This window comes from Triturus cristatus, chromosome 4_2 (genome assembly GCF_964204655.1).
Source record: "Triturus cristatus chromosome 4_2, aTriCri1.1, whole genome shotgun sequence".
In the NCBI taxonomy this organism is placed as follows: Eukaryota; Metazoa; Chordata; class Amphibia; order Caudata; family Salamandridae; genus Triturus; species Triturus cristatus.
The window spans coordinates 794,277,398-794,304,360 of NC_140586.1; the positions used below are offsets into that span (position 1 = coordinate 794,277,398).

Genomic DNA, 26,963 nt, shown 5'->3' on the forward strand with positions numbered 1-26,963 from the left:
ATGTCTGAGAAGGTAAAGTTTCAGCTGAGGAAGGCTACAGCCGGTGTCCAAGGAGGAGGTGTTGTTTTCAGGGAGCTGCTGGATGAAGCCATGAGTTCGGATTTAGTCTCTTTGTTGGAAGTGGAAAATCTCCAACAGGACGAAGCTGCAAGCTGTAGTCAACAATGGCTAGACAAGGCTGTATACCCCTTCTTTGAAGGACCGCTGAACAGGATTTGCTCATGGGAAGAAGAATGTAGCGGGAGCTGCCGCAAAGTCAGGAAGACCAGCAATGCACCATAAGAGGACAGGTAGGTCCAGGACTCCTCTCAGTTCTCAGAGCACATTTTAGCCAACAATGTTCTAAGTCCCAGTTTTGGATTTAGACCATCACCACTTCCAAGGGTCCAGGGCTGGAGGAGAACCACTTAGAGTGTCAGGACTCACTCAGGTTGGATCCAGGCACAGGTTTAAGAGAGTTGGAGCCGTTTCCATCTCTGAAGCTCTGACGAGGAGGCCAGCCAACTAGCCCCTGCAGTTGCTCTGGTAGTCCTGGATTCAAATAGTGGAACAGGGCTCAAGCAGTGTGGCAAGCCTCTGGGGGTTCAAGGCAGGCTTCAGGAAGCAATCCGTCCCTCCAGGTGCAGCAAAGAAGTTTTCTGCAGTACACAACAGACCACAGCAGCAGATAGTGATCTGAGATTCCTTCTGCAGGTCCAGCAAGTGAACTGAAGAGGGGGACTGAAGGTCCTATTTCTATACCTGGTGCCTTCTTTGAAGTAGACAGAAGTTTTTAGAGATTCCCTTCAAAGCTCTTGGAATTTACTGCCTCCTCTGCCCTGGCTCCGGTTGGCTGCCAGATGGACTCGTGTGAAGATCTTTGTGTGAAAGAAGTGAACAACCTACTGATTTGTAAGTGGTGCTCCTCCCATACCCTGCCAGCGATGTCCCATCCAGGCACACCTAATCCTTTCATTTTGGCTGTTGGAGGAGAAACAAAACAAATTCCAACAGCCAACTACTCCCAGTCATGTGACTCGGGTACTGGCTTCAGGCACCAGATAGCTAGGGCAGGAAAATGACAACTTTCTAAAAGTAGCATTTTAAAAATAAAATCAATGTGACTTTACCATCAAAAAGAATTTAAAATTACAATTTCTCAGGCATCAAACTGGAAATTCCTATCCTTTCCCAATCAGAGTATAGCACGTATTAAATATTTTCACCAACACCATGATATCCTTAGGGAGAGGTAGGCCTCACAGTAGTGAAAAATGGATTTGTGAGTTTTTCACTACCAGGAATTTTAAAGCTGAAAAGTACATCTCCAACCTTTTAATTACAATGCACCCTGCCCTATGGTATACCTAGGGCCTAACTTAGGAGTGCCCTATATGTAATAGAGGGTGAGTTTATGGATTGCCTACAGGTCTATTTGTCAAGTTTAATGGACCAATTTGTGAATGATTCAGATTTTCTGACATCGAACGTGGGATAGCTTGTTACTTGTGTGTTTTTTACACCAGTCCAAGGTGCTCACACATGGACTTTATGCTGATTGTCCAAACTATGTGTGCCAAGTTTTACCTGTAGCAAATCATACACACAAACACCAGCAGTGTGTGCCACTTGTGCTCAATATAGCGTCATGATTCAGGTGCAAACTGCCGCCATCTGCAGAAATCTCAGGAAGAATGTGTAGTTCTTCAATATTGTGTTCATCTACCTTATTCAAAACTGAACAGTATAATACATGATCAGAGAGTGGTGAATCTGCATGGTAGTGAAAGTGCAGAACGAAAGCATGCATTGCTATGGAACCATTCTCTGGACTTATCGGGTGGGGGTACAGTGGTTGCTTCAAATTAGATTTTGGTGTGGGACACTAGGATTACCATGGTACACTCCCCACATATACACACCCAGCTTTCAGAGTTCAAGTTTACTGTGGCCAAAGACGTTCACCATCTTAAAAATGCCCAAAGCGAATAGGGTTGGCCTCATGAACTTCTACCCAATTGGACAAGGCAACCAACATTACGCTAGCGCTCAGGCATCTTGCGCTTTAATTCCTGTTGAACTCGCACCACACTTCGCTTTTAAAAAACCCTGTTTTGCTGCATTTGCCTTACTTATCTTTGGTTGATTAGCCCCTGTTTTCAATCATCTCCGCACACCTGCACTGTAAAACTGTCAGACACACCGTGGCTTCAGCGGGTTCCCAGCGCGGTGTACCGGATACTTAGCGCCATCTTGGGGGTAGGAAGGGACGTTTGGCGGGCGCCATTTTGGGTAGCGGTCTAGCAGTCAGGCTGACACGCTAAACCTCTATTTAAACCAACTATGCAAGCGCGCAGCGTGTGCGCGCAGCCGGCGCGCCGTATTCGCGCCGGAGTCACGCCAGAGTCCAGCCCGTCTGTGCCCGTCCGCGCTAAGGACAGGCTAGAGGACGGGCCAGGCGAGAAGGCATGTGGGCATAGTGATGACAGACTTGTAAGTTTTACGTATACATATCATGACTTAGTTGCCCATAGACCTCCACGGTTACCATGTCATTACTCTTGCCTCCCGGAGGCTGTTTTGGACTCTTCGTGCTGTGGCTGTTTCACTAGAAACTGCACGTCGTCGATAGAGTGTGCCTCCAATATTCGCCCTCCCATTAAATCGGCCTCCACCTCCAACATCACGATTGAAAGCGGTTTCCTTATTAATGCTAGATGGCTGGTGAAGAATAATATTGCTTTTACTGAGTTTGTGTTTGTAAGAAAGCCTTCTTGGGTTTTTATTATGGAAACTTGGGCCTCTGTTTCCTCTGGGCCTGATCTGGTGGATGCCATTCCTGATGGTTATGCGCTAGCCAGGATGGACCGTGTGGGATGTAGAGGAGGAGGGCTGGGGATTCTTTATAAAATATCCCACACTTGTCGTATTACTACTCTATCTGCCCCCTCAGATACCCTTCAGGCCCTACATTTTGTAATAACTTCTCCCCTCGCTGCTACCTTTGTGGGCATATTGATTTATAAACCGCCAGGACCCAGAGCTGATTTCAGCCAGACCCTGTTTAACTTTTTAGTACCCTATTTTGGCTGTGCTCAGTTGACGGTTCTGGGAGATCTAAATTTTCATCTCGAAAACCTGGACTCTAGGGAAACTCTTTCCCTTCTGGATTCGCTGTCCGCTTGTGACCTTCAGCAATTGGTTAAAAGCCCTACCCATCAGGCAGGTCACATCCTGGATGGGGTATTCTCAAATGATCCTAGGTTAACGACAGACCTGCCTATTCCGTTGGTCTGGTCAGATCATCTAGCTGTCCCCCTGGAGCTTCAGCCCTCTCCTCCAGATACTAGGCTGAGTGGTCCCAGAAAAAAAGAACCTAAGCGAAACTATAGGATGATTTCCAATGACACCCTGGCCCCTTTAATTTCTAATAGCGCAATTGCCACAGCGAGGGATGTCAGTACGGCGGCACTTGAACTGATTTCTTCCATCACCAGGGCAGTAGATCTGTTGGTCCCTGTCTCCCTTCGCTACTCTGCCAGGAAGAGACCTTCGGCCCCCTGGTTCTCAGAGTCTCTGAGACGCTTAAGGCAGGGTTGCAGGAAGCAGGAAAGGCTGTGGAGGGTGAGCTGGGACAATCAAGAGAGGGAAAAGCACAAACTTCTTCTTAAAGGGTATAAAGCAGAGGTAATTAAAGAAAAGCAGGAGTACTTTTCTAAGTTGACTACCGCCCTTTCCTCCCCCAGAGATCTTTTTAGAATTGTAGACTCTGTGTACCCTGCAAATGCCCGACCCTATTGTTAGTTCCCAAGAACTTTGTGATAGGATCGCCCAATTTTTCCACTCTAAAATAGCCGACATCTATTCGGCCCTTGAATTGCAAAGGGCATCTATGCTTTCCCCCCCCCCCCATCTTGGTCACATCCCCCATAGGAAGTGGAACCTTGGCCTCCTCTGCGAGCCTGTGTAGTTTTCCCTCGCTTTCCCTATACCAACTGGACTTGCTCCTGAGTAAGACTAGGTCGGGGTCCCCTTTGGACCCATGCCCTCTTAAAGTTCTTAAAGATTGTAGGGAAACCTTATTACCCCGTGGAAGAGTGCTGTGGTTAAGCCCCTTCTAAAGAAGCTAACTTTGGACCCTGAAATCCTTAAGAATTTTCGCCCCATCTCATTGCATCCGGCACCGGCAAAGATGCTGGAAACTCATCTAAATGAGCATCTGGCGGCTTTCCTGGATATTTCGGGTCTCTTGGATCAGTCCCAGCATGGCTTCTGGAGGTTCCACAGTACGGAGTCGGCTCTCACTGTAGTGCTAAACAACATCCGCACTGAGGTCGACCGGGGCCATACTTCTCTTTTGGTCCTGTTAGACCCGACAGCCGCCTTTGACACCCTATCCCTCTCGGTTTTCACATCTCGTCTTAGGGAGATAGGGGTGGAAGGGTCGGCTCTGAGCCTTCTGGCCTCCTTCCTTGACCAGAGGGAACAGAGGGTCAAATTGGGCGAGTATCTATCTCCATCCTCACCTGTGCAATGTGGGGTCCCACAAGGGTCGGCTTTAAGTCCGACCCTCTTCAATATCTATGTGGCCCCACTTGCCTGGTTAATAAGATCTTACGGGATGGAGGTGGTTTCTTACGCTGATGACACCCAGATTATGGTGTCCCTCTCCCACTCGGGGAATACCTCCGCTCTCAGCTTCAGGAACTGCATGGAGGCAGTTTCTCAGTGGATGATTTACAATTCACTGAAGCTGAATGGGGAAAAAACCGAGGTCCTTGTTTTTGGTGGAAAGAGGGACATCTGGTCTTCTGAGTGGTGGCCCCCTTCCCTGGGAGCGTGCCCCATACCTACGGACTCGGCTCGTAACCTGGGAGTTATGATCGACCCCGTTCTCTCCATGGCTCAGCAGGTAAATAGGACGGTTGCTACCTGCTGGGGCATCATCAAGATTCTTAGGAACATTAAACACTTCCTAGCTCCACAGGCTCGCAAACAGATTGTGGTTGCATTGGTCGCCTCACGGCTTGATTATTGCAACGCTCTCTATGCCGGTATAGATAAACGGTCTCGTGCAACATTTGCAAACTGCCCAGAATGTGGCAGCCAAATTTGTGCTCGATGCCCCCAGGCTTTTTTCCGCTACAGCTGCTAGGAAGAGTTTGCACTGGCTACCGATCCATGCCAGGATTACCTTTAAGACCCTTTGCCTGACCTATGGGGCGCTATCCGGCTTTGGGGCTGGGGGGGTTAAGGATTTATTGGTACCTTATGCCCCTTGCAGAAACCTCCACTCTTTGAGAAAGAGCCTTTTATCAGTACCCCGATTTCGGAGAGTCAAATGGGGAGGAAGGGCTTTCTCGTCTTTAGCCCCTAAACTGTGGAATACCCTTCCCATTGAAATCAAAACCCAACATTCTGTCCTGACGTTCAGGAAGGCATTAAAGACATGGCTCTTTGCCAAGGCATATCCGTAATTTGGTTCCTGTTCTATTTGATTTTTATTTGTTAGGCGCCTTGATGCCTTTGGGCTTAGTCGCGCGTTACAAGATCGCTTTCATTCATTCATTCCATTGGTTAGAGTGCGGGATTTTTATCCACCCACCAGCTCAGTGCAGGCTTAAATATGACACCCCCGAACACACACTTCAGAGCGCTCTCTGACCCGGTGGAAGAATGGAGAGGACTGGACCTACTGTCTGTGATCTGAGAGGAGCCATTAAGGACTGGACCAGCTCCCTCTTGTAACCAGGACAAAGAAGTAGATTTCAAGGGTCATAAGGCTGACCTCCTGTTCAGGCTACTGGGCTCTTTCTGCAACTGCCCTGCTGACCAGTGGCAACCAGACCTGGACTAGACTCTCCTGTAGGCCTCTGCTCAACACCATGTGAGTCTCTACATACTTCCCCTGAGATACTGGGGGCTTTAGAAGTGTACTCCAATGGTGGAATGGGACTTGAAGGACTAAAGTCAGAAGCTAAAATCTTTCACCAGGATGATCCATGCTCAAATTGCTCCCAGGTCGTGGTCCACCATGACATTTGACTATCATTAGCACTTTATGTTTCTTGATGCTATTCTTACTTAAAAGTTTAAAAATTCATGCATTTAGTTCCCCTTATTTGATTATTTTTTGTTGTGGTCATTAGGTTTTTTACATTTACATATAGTTTTCAAATTTGGTTTTGGATTTTTATTATCTTGTATTTTGACATTACTGTTTTGGTACTCCATAAATACTTTACACATTGCCCTTAAGTTAAGCTTCTCTGCTTCGTGACATAGCTGTCAGGGGGTTGGGGTTGAGCACAGGTTAATTAATGTAACTTTCAGGGTTCACTCTGACAAGGGTTGTGATAATTCCTGGAGGGGAATTTTTCTGCCCAAATTACCCAGTGGCTTACATCTACGTTACATCCCATATAAGCCAAACTACAACTAACACCCTTTTCAACCTTGCAATGGGAAATGGAACCCAGGAACACAATGCAAATCAAAGCTGGTCGTGATCCCATCAGAGATATAAAGCACAATATAAACACTGCAACACAATACGCAGGAAAGTTTGGAAAAACGCCAAACGAAAAACACAAAAATATAATTGCATAACCAACGAGAAGCCGGAATTTTTCCCGAACAGCGGTTTCTATATTTTTATACATAGTAAGGATTGAAGCCACAAGAGACATTAAGATAAATATGCCTGGTCATGTGCTCAGGACCTTAAACATTCATATTTTACATCTCAAGATTACATCAAACAAATCAGAAAAAAACAATACAGAATGCATGTCCGTCGAAATGATTTGATGTATGTATACCTGAAACTGGAGACTGCCGGACTGATCCACAACATTTTTATTCCTCACCAGGATTCAATTCCTGTGAGCAAAAATTCAATCTGTGATTTAAAAGAAAACCATTACGGCAGGTTTACTGCAATGGTAAATCTAGGTTTAGGAGTTTGTGGGCATTCACTACTTTCTCAATAATTTTGTGCATCCCATTTACCCTTGTAAATAAACACCGAAACTAAGCCGGAATCGTTTTTGTTTTTTCTTAATTGGATAAAAATGTTCCCTTAAACTTCCAATAGTTTAAAGTCATGAAGTAGAATTCTTTTTTACCATCAGAAAAAAATACTTAAAAGGGGAAAAACAAAAGTTTATTATGTTAGTGAACATTTCTGTCACACTTTGGTTTGCTAACCTCATAGTAATTTTAAGAACTAAGGGGTCTATTAGGATGGCGGTCGGATGGCCAGCGGCAGGCATCCGCCCGCGATTGCAACCCATAAAACCTCCGGTCCCATTAGCATGGCAGTGACCACCGCGACGGTGAGATTTTCCTCCTGCCACTTTTCCGCCGGTAGCAGTCCGCACGATTGCCTGGCGGGCAGGGCTGGATCGCTAAATTGAGGCCGGTGCAGGGCCAGGCTCCGTCGGCATGATTATGATGCCAGCGGAAGCCAGACTTTCTGCGGCAGTGGAACTGCCATGGAGAGGCATGCGGAGAATGTCTCCAGGGGCCCATTTGCAAGGCCCAAATGTGTTTGGGGGTGTGTGGGTGCACTGGGGGTACCCATGGTACCCACCTACATGTCCCTGTACCAGGTGGTCAGGCTCTGTGCAGTGCCTGCCACGCGGGATATGCTGGACATGCTTTTTTGGACATCGCGGCGGTGCTGCTGGCTGCAGCAACCGCTGCAATGTTAAATGCCGTGATTGCACCGCCGCGGTCAGATTTAGACTGTGCAGCATACTAATTGGACCGGCGGTTATGCCGCGGTCCTAGCGGGCAGTGTTTTCCCGCTATCATGGTGGTCGGAGTGATTTTCCGACCACCATCCTAATAGACCCCTAAATATTGAAATGTATGTAAATCCTAGCAGGAAAATCACATTTTGTACATTTCCTACTTTTAAAAATGTGTTTAGGTAGTTAAAACTATCCGTATCATGCTCTTCGGAATACATACTTCAGGAATCTTCAACTGAGTTTTCAGGTTTTGTTTTCATAGGTTTCCCACAGTCTCATCTATCCTGTTTGGTAAGAGAAAGTGGATGCAGAAACCAAAACTATCTGCATTCCTCTCCTTGGAAGTCAATGGTGGTGGCACCAAATCTGAAAGGGATAAAAAAAAAAGTTCCCATGTTCTTCATCCTATTCCTTTTATTTTCGGCCTACCTTTTTCAAGCCAGATCCTTGAAGGAGTGAACATTCTGCTCAACGACCCCCTTGTCTTAGCTTGAAATTCACCTTTAAGGGTGAGGATTTTACATGGAGGTGTAGCACATACCATTCAGCGTTACTCAGTTTACTCCCAAAAGTTGCCCTCTCTTTAGAGCAATTTGCCATCCACAGCAGGGCAAAGCATGCAGCTTTTGGTTAGGCTGACAATTTATTTCCTAGTATTTCAGAGGTACATAAGAAGATAGTTTGGTCTACGTGGTTTATAATGTAGGAGATATATATATATATATATATATATATATATATATATATATATAGATATATTACCTACTGGCGGTCACCAGTAGGTAAATATAGTTAGGACCTATTTTCCATAGGAAATCTGCAACATTGTATTTGGAATAACTTTGGCGCCGATTGACGAATCTTCGTGAAATTTTCAAAACTTTTGGCCAGCTCCGGTCTGCTCCTATCCGGAAAGTTTCATGGTGATTCGTCAAGCGGGGGCCGAGAAAAAAGGGGGGTCCCAAAACACATTTTCCCCATGCAATTTCCCATGGGACCTTTAGCCGCAGCTACAGCCCGAACTGCTAAACGGAATTACACCAAATTTGGCAAAGAGGTAGTCCTTAGTTCAGACTCATGCCTTTTGCTTAAATGGTGTAAATCCGTTCAGTAGTACCTGAGAAAATGACATTTAAAAGTACATATATATCTATGGCCTCGGAGGATCCGCGCACCATATGCGCACCCAGCGCGCACCCTGCCGTACACAAGCTGTATTCTAATTGGCTGTCAACATTCTAAATCAGGAAGTTTTGGCAGCCATCTTGTGCCTCGGTAGAACCGAGGCACAAGAAGCCTAAGAAACAAACGCGCAAAACGCAAAAAGGGGGCAGGGTAGAAACATCCTGACCCCCTTGGCCTGCTCAGGGGGTCCCACAGGGCCATGCCCCTTTTTTCACCTCTCTGCAACGCAGCTCCGTGGCGCTTACTGGAGGTACCTGGTGGGCTAGTTGGCCGCCAGGGGACCTCAGGATTCAAGGGGACTTAATCCCCCAACTTAAAATGTGCCAGAGTGTTGTAAAAAGGGGCGTGGCCTCTGAACACTTCTCTGCAACGCAGCTCCCTGGCGCATACTGGAGGTACCTGGTGGGCTAGTTGGCCCCCAGGGGACCGCAGGATTGAGGAGGAATTAATTCCCCAACTTAAAATGTGCCACAAGGAGTGTTTGCACACGTCACCTCAGGCCCCGCCCCCTTCCTTCACCATTGTACAAATATTCCTCTAAAATCAGCCGAATTCCGATATACTCACCTGTTATCAGGAGAGAACCCAGTGCTGCATCTTTTAGCCCAGCACTGACCCTGAAAAGTAATTCTACGCTTACTTACCAGTAACATGTATTTCCTTACATAGGAATCCATTGTGTGTTTTTCACCAGAAAAGTGTGTCGATTTTTGAAACGTACAAATATTCCTCTAAAATCAGCCTAACTACGAATTCCGATGTACTCACCTGTTATCAGGAGAGAACCCAGTGCTGCATCTTTTAGCCCAGCACTGACCCTGAAAAGTAATTCTAAACATACTTACCAGTAACTTGTATTTCCTTCCATAGGAATCCATTGTGTGGTTTTCAACAGAAAAGTTTGTGTCGATTTTTGAAACGTACAAATATTCCTCTAAAATCAGCCTAACTACGAATTCCGATGTGCTCACCTGTTATCAGGAGAGAACCCAGTGCTGCATCTTTTAGCCCAGCACTGACCCTGAAAAGTAATTCTAAACATACTTACCAGTAACTTGTATTTCCTTCCATAGGAATCCATTGTGTGGTTTTCAGCAGAAAAGTTTCCAAGAGTCTATTTTCACAAACTAAAAATATTCCTAAAAAATCGTCTGTATAACTTAAACACATTCTTTCAACTGTTTAAAGGAGATGCACCAGTGCTGGATCCAGGATCCACCACAGAGTAAGAAAAACTAACAATAACACTACTTACCTGCTAAGTGAATTTTCTGCCGTAGGATAACATTGGTGATTCTATGTGAAAACATTTCTAAGTGTCAACTTTTAAAATACAATAATATTCCTTAAAAATCACTACTGTAACCAAAACGCTTTTACTCAACTGTTTACAGGAGATGTCCGAGGACTGAATCTAGGATCCAGTCCTGTGGTTAGAAAAGTAATCCATAAAGTAACTAATTGCATTTGACTAGAAATTCACATTGAGCTCAATGTTGCATTGTGTTTGAAATTGTGTTGCCCATTGCAACAACTGTAAAATTCGATTGCCTATTTGCAAAGTATTTAAACTAAAGTAATTCATTCTGAGAAAGTATATTTTGTATTATAATGTATAAAGTAATTATAATGTAATTAAAAAAATAAAATATCTAAAAATAAATAGTTTAAAAAATGTAGTAAATCAGTATCAAAATAATCAGTATAACAATTAATACATTAAAAATTGTCATTTACAAAACCTTTTAAATTCACTGAAAAAACCATAGGTTTCAGGCCTGATATAGTTCGGAATTAGCATTTAAAAAACCTTTGAAATTCACTGAAAAAAACATAGGTTTCAGGCTTGATATAGTTAGGAATTAGCATTAAAAAAACCTTTGAAATTCACTGTAAAAACCATAGGTTTCAGGCCTGATATAGTTAGGAATTAGCATTTAAAAAACATTAGAAATTCACTGAAAAAACCATAGGTTTTAGGGGTGTTCTAGTTAGCTGGACATTTCACTCGTACAAAACCATTGAAATTCCTCCGATATAGTTAGTTGTACTAACTACATCTCGCGCGCTCGCAATCCACTGCTGATGATGTCACATATTACATCATTCATGGCATGGTCAGTGACATCACTGATGACATCTCAAATGACATCACTGATAACACCATCCACATGATAATCAGATACACCTCATCATACACTAGTATAACCTTTCATCACTCACTGTAAAATACAGAGTGCCATATTTAAAACCATTGACACACCAATACAAGTTTCTAAACACCCACTCAGGGATTCCTAGATCTATACACACATCTAATCACTTACCTATAGATTCACTCATACATGCTGTCAATGATCAATAGAACACTATCAAATTTACTTATACACCTATATCGACATTACACACCAGCAAACATCCTAATCACTTATGCAGTCATCCTACTCACTTATGCAAACAATGGATCATACTTACTTTTACTTAGCTACACACTCATACAAACACCACTTCATCTATTCATATAGATAGTAACTCCTACTTAGTGTGTTATAAAATCACTATCACAAGTATACAGTTATCCATACAGTCACTCATACAATCACTGAGTCTTAAGTATGCTTATTTATATACAACTGACACATACACTGGCTTTTATTTTTCTAGTTTGTTGGATATGTACCATTGAGACATATATTTGACCATCACCACACCCATAAAGATATTCCCTCACCCAAACAACTGTTATAACATGTAGTTTTAACTTCATATACCTACTGAATCAACTGTTCACACATCTTTGGGCTTTCACACACCCCACACCGAGCCACACTTATATTACATCACTCATGACATGGTCTGTGACATCCCTGATGACATCACTGATGACATCCCTGATGACATCCCTGATGACATCATCCAGTGAATGTGTGTTTCTGTAAAGTTTAAATATTTTTCATATATATCTATGCCAAGGTCTGTTCAAGAATAAGTCAATGTAAAAGTGTGTGAATACATTATTTAGTAGATGCATGACTGACTCTATAAGTCACTGATTGAATGTATGTTACTGAATGCATAGATTAGTGACTAGACTGTGTGAATGTCTCCGTTAGTCTCTCACTTGGTGTGTAAGCAGGTGCATGGCTTGGTGAGTAGCTACATCAGTGTGTATATGTGATTTTCATTGATTGTATGAGTATCTGTATGGGGGTCTAACTGTCTATGTGGGTGTGTGGGTGGTGTCTGACTCTGTGCATACATATCTGAATGGCCGATTCATTGGTTCTATAGATTCAAAAGTGCATCTCAGAAAGGCTGTATAGATAGCGGACTGTGTGAACAGCGGTGTTGATTAGTGAATTGATGTCTCAGTTGATATGTGAGTAACTATTTATGTTTTTACACACTATATGTGAGTGTTGGGGTGTAGAAGGACTACGTGAAAGACAGTGATTACAAGAGTGTCTACATACACTAATGTGTACATGTATTAGTGATTGCATAAGAGAGTAAGTATGTGATAGTATCTATATAAATAAGGAAAGTGATGTGTGCATAAATAAGGCAGCTGTTGTGTATATATCTGCATAGGTGAGTACATGGGTCTATGATTGATTTTTGGCATGACTGAATAGATGTGTGAGTAACTCTAGGGATCAGTAGCACTGTGTAAATGTATATATACGTGTATGAGTGGATATTATACTGATGTAATGATGAGAGACACCATGTATGAGTGACTGTATCAGTGTATATCTGGCTCACAATATATAGATAGGAACCAGTGGATGGATATCTAGTATCTGGTATTGGTGTTTCTATGCTTTTCAAAACAGTAGTCTGTATTTTAGAGTGCGTCTATCAAACGTTATATGACAGTGTGAAGAGGTGTGTCAGATTATCACGTGGATGAGATCATCAGTGATGTAATTTGAGATGTCATCAGTGAGGTCATGAGTGATGTCACTGACCATGTCATGAGTGACGCCATCATCAGTGCATTGCAGGCGTGCGAGTTATAGTTGGCTCAACTAACTATAACAGGCAAATTTATTTGGTTTTATAGGAGTCAAATGTCTAACTAACTATAACGTCCCTGAAACCTATGGTTTTTTCAGTGAATTTCTAAGGTTTTTTAAATGCTAATTCCTAACTATAACGTCTGTAAAACTTATGTTTTTTCCAGTGAATTTTGAAGGATTTTTAAATGTTAATTTCATATTTTAATATTTACAAAACCTATATTTTTTCAAATTGTTTAATATTTTGCAACTATCATCCTTTTTTTAAACTTTACAAATTATGTAATCTTTTATATCTTCCCCACAAAATATGTATATTTTTTTTTTTAGAAAACTACAGTCCCGTACCAGTAGTCTACCAAACTCGATCAACACGCGAATCCTATCCACCACATTTAAATGATGCGCATTTCATATCCGACGGGTTTGTGGCACTGCGTCCCGCTTAACAACATGTACATATGAGGTCGCCCCAGCTGCTACTTTGTTATGCGATGGGTATGCACTACCAAGCCGCGCAGTACGTCATGTACGTATAGGGTTGCGGCCTCTGCGTGTTGCGTATGCGACGAGTGCACGCTGCCACACCCTGTGTTACGTCATAGACTTACGATGTCGCGCTGCATACGACATTCCATCATTTTTTTTTGTCTCAAAACTATATCTAAAAAACTTTAAAGTGTATATGAGACCAAGCGATAATTAAAAATATTTTAAACAGTTATATATTTCTAACTCTAATAAACTATTATAATAAATATATTTTCTCAAAATCACATCGGGTGCGGTCTCATTGTGCACTGACTGCGCGATTGCCATGTAACCATTAAAAAAAAGCATTTCATTGGTTCATAACATTTCCCATTGTAACAGTTCGAAAACGCCTCCCATGTTAGTCAATATCTGTAATGCAATTCATGAGACACACCTCTTCTGCCTAGAGAGCTTTGTTCAAAACTCTTTGCAATATACACATATTACACTACACACAACATGCAACCATAATTTTCAACAATATTCATGCTCTATAAAGTAGCCTTCCACCTATGATACCCAAACTCCTAAAAGTTACATTACCAAAATGTTCTCCAATACCACAAGTAACATGGTTCAATACGCTGTCCACAGCACAACGTATTATAGTACGGCCCAGAGACAGTATCATGCATAGATAATGAACACACGGACACAGATAGATAGTGGAAGTGGATACGGGCACGTACGCTCGACTCCTTTTTTTTTTTACCATAGTGACATATCCAGTGACGTCAGTGCTGGATGTGTGTGCGGTAAGTCTAAACCAGCCTTCAGACAATGGTTGCTGCTATCATCAACTACAACAGTAATCCTTGGATCACACACAGAGATTCAATATTAAAAGAATAAATAATTAATGCTGCAGTAAGGTAGGGACCATAGATGTGAAATAATACAGAAATAATTCCATCATAAAAGAACAACAACTTGTGGTATACTGACACACAATCAATAGATTTGAAATAATACACAAAAAGATTATTTCATAAACGCTCCACCAGTTCTAATGCACTCACATAACCACATCAAAAGCATTCAGCATGTGCACAGCCACTGATATGCGTGCTATAGACAGCCGTACTAGGAGCAATATCTGTTGCCATCAACACTGCATCATCTGCAATACCGACTCAATCTGAATTATGAACACTGCTGTCTGCAGTGTAGGCCATAGAGAGCAGTCACAAAGGACCCACAGATATACGTAAAGTGAATTCACCTACCCAGTTTGTCGTCAGCGAAGCAACAAAAAAAGAGTGTGCAAAGCCTGCAATGATACATATGCATGGTGCAGACAGTACACACTGGAGCAATGTCTTTCCTACAAGACTACCTCATCTACAATAGCGACTCAATCTCAATTGTGAACACTGCTGACTGCAGTGTAGGCCAGAGTGAGCGGTCACAAGGGCCCACAGCCACATGGCATGCACTTGAGCTCTACAGTTTGCAATACATAAAGTAAAAACAAATGTGTGCAGAGCCTGCAATGATGCATAGGAGTGGTGCAGACAGAGCACACTGGAGTAATATCTTTTCCTACAGGACAGCATCATCTACAATACCGACTCAATGTCAAATGTGGACACAGAAGTCTGCAGTATAGGCCAGAGAGAGCATTCAGCAAGGGCCCACAGCCACATGGCATTGACTTGACCTCTACAGTTTGCAATACACGAAGCAAAAAAAACGTGTGCGGAGCCTGTAATGATGCGTATGAGTGGTGCAGACAGAGCACACTACAGTAATCTCTTCTATTACAGGACTGCATCATGTACAATAGCAACTCGATCTGAATTGTGAACACTACTGTCTGCATTGTTAATTAAAAGCAGTACTCACACACACAACCATCAATACTTTTTCTCACTCCCTCTTTACAAAATAAAACAACATAGATTACAGAGAACTCTACAATGAATAAATCAAAACAATTCGAATTGGGATTTCATCTCTCCACAGTCTACACTATTCACTGTTCCTTTGGACTTCCAAGATAAATTTGGTCATTTCACTAAACCTATAACTGATATAAAAAAACTTCTTGAAGCAAGTATACTAAAACAATAGTGTGTATGTTTCAATAGACGTCCTAATTACTTAACTACTGGATTCTGTAATTAAACAATCACCACGCAATCTAAATTGTGAACCCTGCGAACTGCAGTCTACACCAAATCCAGTGGTCATTCACAACTCACAGCCACATACCGTTGAATTCGGAAGCACGGATTTGGTTGCACCTGATCAGAGGGGGTACACAAAAATCACCACAGACTTTACCTTATGACATCCTCAATCATAGAATCAAGACCCCATTTCACTGTTTGGACCTGCTCTACCACGGTGTATTCCAGCAATACCAGTCAACTAAACCCAATAACCATGTGCAGCACTTAACTACAGAAGCAAAGAATCTGATGCACCTCAACAGACGGAGTTGTGTGAAAAACCAGCAAGAGGTAATATCGGACATTGTCCATTGTGTGATCAAGACACCATTCCACTGTTGGTACCCAGAGTTGGTTGCGCCTCATCAGAAGCTATACACAAAAATCATCACACACTTTAAGTGTGACATCCTCAATCATAGAATTAAGACCTCGTTTCACTGTTCGAACATGCTGTACCGCTGTGTACTCCAGCAACTGCAATAAACCATGCCTAATAATCATGTGCAGCAGTTAACTACAGAAGCACAGAGTCTAATCCGCCTCAACGGAAGGAGTTCTGTAAAAATTAAGCAGACTGTAATATCGGACATCTTCCATTGTGGAATCAAGACAACATTCCACTGTTGCAACCTAGAGTTGGTTCCACCTGGTCAAAGGGAGTACCTTCTTCTCCACTCTCAGATGCAGTTCTAACATAATCCATTATGGCATCAAGATACCGTTCCACTGTTGGGACCCAGAGTTGGTTGCAGCTGGTCAAAGGGAGTACCTCTATCTCCACTCGCAGATGCAGTTCTAACATCGTCCATTGTGATACCAAGACACCGTTCCACTGTTCGGACCTGCTGTACCGCGGTGTACTCCACCGACGCCAGTCAGCCAACCCCTATAATCATGTGCAGCAGTTAGCTACGGAAGCACAGAGTCTGATGCACCTCAACGGAGGGAGTTCCCTGAAAACACAGTAGCAGGTAATATTGGATATCGTCCATTCTGGGATCAAGACACTGTTCCACTGTTGGGACCCAGAGTTGATTGCACCTGATCGGAGAGGGTACACCAAAATCATCACAGACTTTAACTTCTGACATCCTCAATCATAGAATCAAGACCCCGTTTCATTGTTCGGACCAGCTGTACGGCGGTGTACTCCACCGACTGCAGTCAACAAAGCCCAATAATCCTGTACATCAGTTAGCTACGGAAGCACAGAGTGTGATGCACCTCAACGGAGGGAGTTCTCTGAAAACTCAGCAGCAGGTAATATCGGACATCGTCCATTATGGGATCAAGATACCGTTCCACTGTTGGAACCTACAGTTGGTTGCAGCTGGTCGAAGGGAGTACCTTCATCTCCACTCTCAGATACAGTTCTAACATCGTCCACTATGGTATCAAAACACCTTTCCAGTGTTGGTTCCTCTTTGACTACTGTGTTAGTAGTATACAGAGCACTCCATGCTCCTGGGCCTCAGGCTGGGCTCTGTGTGCCTGTGTCACGGTAGCCAGCGTTAATCTCAGGAGCCTTCTGAGCTCGCAGACCTCGGCCCAGGACCTTCCGCCGGCACATGGTCGGCCCTCTTTCACATACAGCGGTGTCGAAAGGTGAACTGTGGGGCATATATGCGTCACAGCGGCCATGACGGTTTCTCAGTACCAGCAGGCTGACCGCATCATTCACGCACCCACCTTCGCTCACAGCGTCAGCCTCATGGCGGGGCTAGCTGCGCAGACCTGGCAGACACGTTTGCCAATCCGGAAGAGAACCACACCCAAAGAAACGTGCCTTTTATTCATACCCCTTGCATACGGCGAGTCAGCCCACTTCCCAAAACATTTGGGGGGTGAAAGAGGCACGTACGTGCTACCATTTCGTAATCTTCCCTACTGACTGTACTATCATGGTTGCGTCCACTGTCCACTTCACTCAGTGTATGTTGACATGTACATGTCCGTGCTCTCCATACTCAAGTCTGTCCAGCACATCCCCTCAAGAGTTTGCAATGTATACTTTTATAATCAAGAATTACTTGCCACCTTCGAACATACTTTGCTCCCATCTCTCCCCACATTCTGCATTGTGTGGCAGAGGTGCCATGCCATGTTTGCTTTGTGTACATGGCTAGTCACGGTTCCCACAGTACGTAGTGTCGTTGTGTCTGCTAGGTGTACATGTTGTTTGTCATGTTGTATGTGATTATATGAAGTAGCGCGTTTATTCACGAGCAGTGGCTTCTCCCATTTACATATCGCTGTTTTAAAGAGCATACAGAAGTTTTTCTCACAGGTGAAAAGTGCGACCACAATAGCAGTTATTCATTACTATCCAAGAATGTCCAACTACACGGCATTTCTAAGCTTACAGTCCCAAATCTTGCGTCCTTTCTTAAAAGTACGCCAACTCCCACAATCAGACCAACATTCACACAGCTTTCTAATGGCAGTTATCTGCTTCTCATTAACATGCACTCCTACGGAATGTGAGCTGGCATACCGTATGTCCTTACTGTTTCAAACTGAGTAACTTCCTGTGACAATGTCTCTTCCCACCTACACAAACTAACTCCCAAATTTCAACTTGGCCTTCAATCCTTACTTTAAAAACAGATTTCTTAAACAAACCAAACTGAAAGCGCTTTTGTTCACAACAGAAGTTCCCTCACTTCTGCAAAATAAATTTATCGACTGCAGATACCACGAACTTCAAGTAAAATACACTCCCTTTTAAATACAAACCTACCATTACACAATTTCCAACACGTCACACTCAAGGTCTGGCGCACTTTTTTAACAGGGTCTCCTACAGCCTTCTAACACGCTTTCAAACTGTTCTTATTTTAATACCAGACTACATTCAGACATTCTTTCGATCATCTCTGGAATAACAGGAACAGTGCCCATAATTCTCACTCTCTTTGCGGCCATCCTACTAATAATTCTACTTCTCTATGGTAACAACTATGTACGACAGAATACGCCTCTACGCCAAGCTACATCAATACTGTAAAAAAACTGAAAAACTTTTCGGCTGCCTCCCTCTATCTATTGTCGGAGCTAGCTACAACATAACACTTATCTACACTTATGCAATATGCGTACAACCATCGTTTGATTGCAAAACTTGCCCATTCGACTGGCGAATGGATGTATGCCTTGCCAACATTCAACAATCGCTCCAGATATCCAGCAGGTAATGGAGTGTCTTGAAAACCATGAACGTGATTGTTCTGGCAGCGGAGCAATGGCGAATGCAATGCAAAAAGGAATCGCAGTGCAATGGGATTTCTGCGCAGCCGCAAAATACCTCCTGCAATGTGCGACCTTTAAAAACATTGCAGATTGCCTGCCCATTCAAATTACCGCTCCAACATTCGAGGAACATTACTGTCCCGTCGAGGATATGAATTGGATCGCTTCTTTTTTATCACACGATGGCAACAATAGCCTCTTGGAACATTACGCATCTCAAGGAGCTGCAGAACTTCTGGACTGGAATCTCCAAGACTTGTAAGAAACTCGCATTTTTCTTGAATAGATTTTTTTCCATCTTTTTTTACTTTTTCCTTTACATTTTTTATAATACACTTCAATCCTACTACTTTGATATAATAACTTTCTAAGTATACTCAGACATTTGAACTCTATCCTCATTATTCCCCCTTAAGTCTCCAGTCTAACCAGGAATCGGTGATATATGGCCTATGCAAATACGCTATTTACTTCCAAAATTAACCTAAACCCGACACCCATTTAGAAACCACGTCTATTCTTTGTGCACACACCTCTCTGCCTGCCTGTTATTCACAAAGCCCTTTCACACAATTTTACTCAAAGTCAGCCTCTGCTCAGAACCTCACGATAAAAATGTTAAAAGACGACTTTGTTTAGGAACTGGTTGGCACAGTGTGGTAATCGTAAACTACCTTTATTTTCATTATACAATGTATTTATTCCTGTCTAATAGCTAATCTGTAGGTCACATAGAACTGTAACATATAATGTGCAATTCACTGATGTAGGAGCTTCGATTTGACTACAGCAGAAGCAATTGGAGTTTTTCTAAGCTCGATGCCTTAGCTCTCTATACAAGAATGTTTTTTTGAAACAGCTGAATACAATAATGTACGGTTTGACCACAAAGGTACCGAATGTGCTTCTCAGAAGTGAAATGTTTGTATTCATCCTCAAAGTTCCAATGTGGGTAGAACTAGCACCAATTCTGACATGCACCACATTGAATCTACTGTAAAACAGATTGCTAACTATTCTACTGTTAATTTTCTGTTACAAAAAAGCACTGCCAAGGTACAGAAAAAGTTTGATGACTACATTTCGCAATTTCTTTCTTTTCTTAAACGATACATGTACTAATCGTATCCTACCTTTATTTTCTTTATAGAATGTAGAGTCATTCAAGTGTAATAGCTAGTGTTTATTTCACATGCAACTGTAACATGTAATATACAATTCACCGATGCTGGAGCTTACGTTTGAATACAGCAGAAGTGGTTCAACTTTGCATCAGCTGGATACCCTAGCTCTTGCACCAGTGGGTCCAATTATGGCACTGAAATAAAGACACTTTCTATATAATTTTCAAACTCCATCCCTTTATTACACACAACCACTTTCTTAGACACAACTAATTTTACCATTTCCTTCTCTGGCATTGCAACATTCTGCATCATATACTTCACGATTATTCCTTTATTCCTGCTTCCTAAAACACTACATTCCACTCTTCAGACCAATAGGGATGAGTACTTAGTTTCACAATCCCTTTATAGAATAAACGCACACTAACACTACTTACACAGGTATGCTACAGCAGCCAGTATCCTACAGCGTCCACAGCACATCACTTCACAGCAATAAACTCACGACTTACACTCACAGTTTCATCCCTGAGTCTTCATACCGATACCACTAAGTACTTTGCTTCCCACTCCCGCTATACTCTAAACGCATACTAACACCACCTGCACAGATATGCTACAGTGCCCAGAGCACATCACTTTACAGCACTCAGCTCACAGTTTAGACGCACGGTTTCATCCCAGACTGTACCGGCACCTCACATCAGCACCATCTCACAGTGAGCAAAACAGCACTTTCACACCAGTAGGGATAAATAATTCACTTTACACTCCCTCTATAGCACACCCTACTCACCCTACAAACCTCACAGCACTCCTACCCTCCTCTTTCCCACTTTTTACTCCCTTTTTTCCCCTTACTCGCTTCAACGGAATCACAAAATGGCAGCCAACACTCCCTAGTTGCAACCGCTCGCACCCAATCACCAGCAAGCTCGTGCTCGTAACACCTCAGCCAATCAGATGGCAGATTTCCCAAATATCAATATCTGTAAATTTCGATATTTCTCAAAACCTACTGAACGGATTTACACCAAATAAACAAAACGTGCTTTCTATACCAAGACCCTTCTCCCTTCCAAATTTGAGGTAATTCCGTTCACCTGTTCGACCTGTAGCTTTGTCTAAAGTTTCCTATGGAAATTAACATTGAAAAAACATGTTTTGGGCCCCCCCTTTTTTCCCGGCCCCCGCTTCACAAATCACCCCCAAACTTTCAACATAGGAGCTGATCTGAACAAAGAATTAGTTTGGAATATTTCGCCAAGATTCGTCAACCGGCGCCAAAGTTATTGCGAATAGAATGTTGCCATTTTCCTATAGTAACTAGGTCCTAACTATAACTAGCTACTGCGGCCGCCAGTTGGTAATATTATTTATATATATATTTTTTTTTCTAAAGTCTTTTATTCATCACTGTGGTCTTTCTATTTTTTTTTGGGGGGGGGGGAGAACAGGCATGGTTAATCAAAATATTTCAGAATCTGCACCTGCAGATTTTACACATTTGAATTGGTTCAGGGTTATGATTTTCTACATTTTACATAACATTCAAAGATCCTTTCTGGAAAGGTTTTGCAAATGCCTAATTAAGTCTATGCAGAGTCTGTTCTCGATGCATAACTGTGCACAGCTCATAAAATGCCTGAGTGTGAGTGCAATTTAACTAAATGTTGTGCTTTTTTCCACTGAGAATATAATTTTCCACCTCTTCACTGCCTTGCATTACTCCAGATTTACCAAACAACGCTGGGTCACACAGGTGGCCTTGCGTTGCTTGACCCTTAGTCTCTGTAGTAATTGAAGCAGTTGTTTGATGGTTTCCATTTTGTCTACTGGTTACAGTTAGATTTGCCTTTTCTCCCCGGTTTATCTCACATACATTTGTCCCACGCAGATTGCTTAGTTTTCACAATTGCTTCTTCACAGCTGACAGCAGATTAATCTTGGTAAATCTCTCATTCTCTGGTAGTTTGTTCTTTCCTGTTGAGCATTAGGGTTTCTCGTGCTATGCCCCGTTTTGGACACAGGATTCGTGGATTGGGTGCAAAGCAGTGACATTGTTCGTCTCTCCGGGTAAACTACTCTAATTGAATGGAGTGTGGCTAATTGGATGGAGGGTCGAGGTTGGTCCTCAGTTTTGACCAATGGTGAGGGACTTCCATTTGGGAAGAGTTTTCTTAACTCTCTCAACACAATCATGCGCAGGTCCTCTGGTTCCAGCTCTACATACATTATTAAGATATTTGAGAAGATGCAAAGCAAAGCATCTCAAACATGATGTCCTGTACTTAGAACAATGTGATGCGTGTGGTCTTATGAAACCAGATCACAGTATGGGATGGAAATCATAGGTGTGGGCATGTGATTAAGAGGGCGCTCTTCGGCACAGTTATTAATACATCATGGCCACATACACGTTACGAGATTATGCACTTTTTCATCGCACCTGGTTACACAAACTGCAGCATGGGAGAGAGATTATTTGTCCACAATCACACGATCCTGGTAAAGTGTTGAAGCTAGAATTCGAATCAAGGCCTCCTAAATTTAGCCCATTAGCCAGATGCAATTCAAGATCCTCACGTTCCTTGTTATGCGCTGGTGAGGGATGTGTTTGGCTATCCCTGTCTCTGCCCAGTGAGCTATCGTTTGTGTACAAGGTTTGTTTGCCTTTTCTTCAAACAGACCTTGGGGAAACGTCGACTGGTCATAAAGGTGAATATACGTTGGGTCTTTAACAGCAGAGATTCTGAATGTAAAACATTAGCTAGACATAAGCACAGATCATGACACGCGGGCTGCAAATACAACGTTGTCATTAACTATTCAGAATTTCTCCGTACTGTTAAAATATCTGTGACTTGTAGCATCAGACTCTCGGGAGAAGTTTGAAAAAACCCAAATCAGTGTAAACATTATTTTTTTTAAAAAATACAGTTTTAGGAAGGTGTCTTCTTAGGGAAAATGGGAGTGAAATATGTTTTTGTACAAGGTATTACAGTAGCCAGATGTGGCTGTAAAGATCCAGAGTCCAAGGGCTGATATACGAGCAAGGACCGTGCCCTGAAATTAAACATTGGAAAGCGCATTTCTGACATGAACCGCATTTGTGCCAGACTAAGATGCCAAGCACCAGGACTAGAATAAAATATGAGTTTATCATTGTTCAGGATAATATTCTGGTTCCAAATGTGTAAACGTTGGTGCAAGAATCTTAAATAGTTAAGTGAGATCGGGAAAGTTAGGACACTTCTATCACCCACAAATGTACAGCAAGGCTAAAGATGCAACAATGGCAAGAAAAGGGGCATGCCTGGCACTGCCAGCATCGCTGCTTACAAATCACAGTATAGGTCAAGTGTACCTTCTAAATTGAATACAATTACTTTTAGTTATGACATTTTTTCACCATAGTATTGTAATACACTAAAAAGGTAAAAAAACAAAAAAAGGTAAATAACAAACCCCATTATATTGGTCAATGGACAACCACTCATAGAACTTTAAAAACATCCTTTTGAACCATTTAAGGCGCAGTTGAACCATAAGAGAATGATGATGGACCAGTACTTTGCCGGGTTCCTGGTCAAAACAAGCGCAACCATGGAGCCATCGGGGTCAGTGATGGCAGCTCTCAGGCACCCCATAGATACACATTACTCTTCACAACATTTAAGGTTTGTGTGGCTGGTAAGGCATGGAGGCTGGTCAATCAAGAGGATTTCCATGGCTGTACCAGTGACCCCATTGGATGCTGGTATGAGGCTTCTCCACTCCCTGTACATGTGTGTTCAGGCACAGAGCCACCCTGGGGGCTGCCATAGGATGAAAAGCAATGAGTTGGAATGTGCCCCAAGTGATCGCGAGTTAGTTGGATTAACTCAAACATTCCACCCATCAATTTGTTTATGTGCAAGTGGTATACCAAGGTGTGGGCCCATGCTCCCTATACCACAGGTCTCAAGCTGTACTTCATTGGTGAGGCCTCAATAGTCCGAGACCACGCTGGGATAGCTTAGGGTTTCTTCTGGAGGGGACCTGGCCTGGTAGTTTGACGGGACTGTTCCTACTGGAGGCGGACCAAGGCTGATTTGTGTATGGCTGGTTTCTGTTTATAGATGCACAATGGGTTACAAGTGATGTACTGGAATATATCCCAAAGCATCCGCTAGTGGCCGAGATTTATTTAAACATTTCCTCCATCACCTTGTTGTTGGTTGCAGCAGATGCCCGAAGTCGACGGGGACGACCAGACTTCGGTTCCGTGCTCACTGTGCCACAAGACTTATGCTATTCTTCACTTAGGAGGTCTAAGAAGGCTGAAGCTGGCTTGTGTTCTCTTCTGGAGGGGGCCTGGCCTGGCAGTTCTGACTGGACGGTTCTTACTGGTGCAGTACAAAGAAGGATTTCCATATGGAAGGTCTCAGTCTACTCTAGAGTGGTATAGAGGGTGAGAAACAACGCACTGGAAGGCGGTCAAAGCGATTACCATTGGCTAAAATCATCTGAAGAAGCTGAAGAAGTCTGGAGGTTCAATATGTGATTGAAACTTTCAATACAAAAAGTCTTAGATTTTACTCCCCTCCATCTCACTAAATCAGGTTAGGTAGACAAGCTAAAATGGTCTTCAGCCAGACCTATAAATGAATGAAATCATCGTCTTTTAAGGAATCCATTTTATGGCCTTTCTCGGTGAAAACCTTCCTGCCAATGGCAGTATGGTGCAATCGTTGTGTGCCATATAGAAGAACCCTAGTGCAGCTACAGGAATGCATTACTGACGATTACTCAAGCAGGGCTGGCAGCGACAGGCAGTCTACTCTTTTGGTAGAAAAGTTTTGTGGCCAGAAAAGCTCTCCAGGCACTACAAGCCTACCCACCAGGCAAATGTATCATAGGTGTGTTTTTTTGCCAGTACCATTGTTGAATGTCAGATTACCCAGCGGTGTCATATAGACACAGCTCCCCTCAGGCACCAGGTAGAATCTACATTGTTTGGCAGTAGAAGCTCTGTGCTTTCTACTCCACCTAAATAAAAGGAGTCCCTTACTCTTGGGTGTTTTCTGTGTGATCTACGGCTTGTATCCCGGCCAGCATCCCTGTTTCAACGCACCTGCCGAAATATATATGAAAGCTTGGGTCACACGTCTGCCATCTTTACCTCTTTGGTACTTGCTATACATCACTTTCATTTGGAATGGTTGGTTCCTTCCCTGCAGTTACCTGTGCTACCTTCCAAACAAACACTTGTGCTGAAAAGTACTTATGGGCATTAAGTGTTTGTTGAAGTATTTTAAATGGTTCCAAGTTATATTCGTTCTTGAAAGTGCACGGGGGTGGCCATCCAAAACGATGTAAACAGGGGAGATGAGTGATTTCCCCCAAAGTAGCATTCGGATCAATTGGGTTGTAGAACTGAGGTCAGCCCTAGGACTGCATCCGTGCTTAATTTGATTTGTTTTTATGTTTTATGCAGGGTCCGTACGTGTTCTTAGGAGCCCACTACTGGTGCTGCCAAATGCTGGGGTTTCTGAATACGCACGGCTGCCAAGTTTTCGATGTGTTATGACTTTCTTCCAGCATCCTACACTTCCTGTCTACTTACATCACGCTTACAGCTTTTCTTTTCTTCTCTGCTTCCTCGTCATTTTCTCATTGGTTTTATTGATTCTTACTTCCTCTTCCCTTTCCCGCCTTTCTTTCTATTTCTATATTTCAAAATCAGATTATGAAAAATAATTCCCAGTCTCCCAAAATAAGTGGATCACCCACCCCCTGCCACCATCGGCGCAAATTAAGCACTAATGCAATCTGACTATTTTGTTAGGTGCTAAGAAGGGAATTTTGAAACACTGATAGTTTTACTCTATTAATTTCGAAATATGCTGCTTGCAATAAATTTATGTTTTAGAGAAAAAATGATGAGATCGATGCTGTTTATATTTTCAAATGGCAAGAAAGAAATTCATATTATATATTGTAATTGTCAAAGTAGTATTGTTTACTATATGCTCAGCACTTCATTGTTGCTAACCAGTGTCACACTGCCCTGTCCTTTGTCTCGAAAATCCAAGAAAAGGACTGGATTAACAAATGGTGATAGATAGTGATGTAGCGCCCAAAGAGTTTGAAATTTGTAGGGGTGCATCATATTCACTGTTAGTTGGCACTCGCATATAATCAACGTATATTTAGATGTGTCGTGCGAAATGTATTAAGAAATGTATCAGCTGTATCGCAATATAGAAGTGTTAGAGATGTGAAACCATATTGTGAATGTATTTAGTGAATTGTGTAACGATTAGTTTTCGTTTTAATGCAATGTATTAGGCTAAAACGTGTAACCTGATTGAATTAACTCATGTATGTCGTTTATCCACGTATGTGAAAGTAAAAGTACTAATGTTAGAATGTAATTTAATGGTGTGTTTAACCTGGTAGAGGCCCGAATTCACATAGGTCGTTGAGAAGAAGGGCCTGGAATTTCTTATGTTAGCTGAGTGCGGAAGGCCGCAAGTGATTGATTCTAGTAGAGGTTTTGGGCTGCAGTAAATTGCAAAGTTAAAAGATGCGAAGTATTTCTCCATCCCATGATCTCACCGCAGGTGCAAGGACAGTTGGTTCGTTAGTAGAAAAGGTCTTTGTCTAAGAATTGAATTATGGGAGAAGCCAGACATGGGAGTACTTTGGAATGTGCCAATCGCAACTCCTAGCGTGGACGGTGTCTGGGACTCAAGGCCAAGTTGATGGACGATGGAAGATGGACAGCGCGGGATGGAAAAGTACTGAAAGAAGACCTGGTCGAGGGGGTGTGTCGAAGGGCGTGTTCTATGTTTTGTGGTTTCGTATTAGGGACAGCACCCCGAAGAGAGTAGCCCAGAGCAGAGAGAAGAGGTGGGCGAGGAGCTAGAAGGAATACTTTAGATCGAA

General features: G+C 42.8%; 1 protein-coding gene across 1 annotated transcript in view; it reads right to left on the reverse strand.

Annotated features, from left to right (window-relative positions):
- LOC146835057 (vitamin D3 hydroxylase-associated protein-like) overlaps window positions 1-26,963 on the reverse strand; it is a 568,587-nt gene that overhangs the window by 370,238 nt on the left and 171,386 nt on the right. The window lies entirely within an intron of this gene.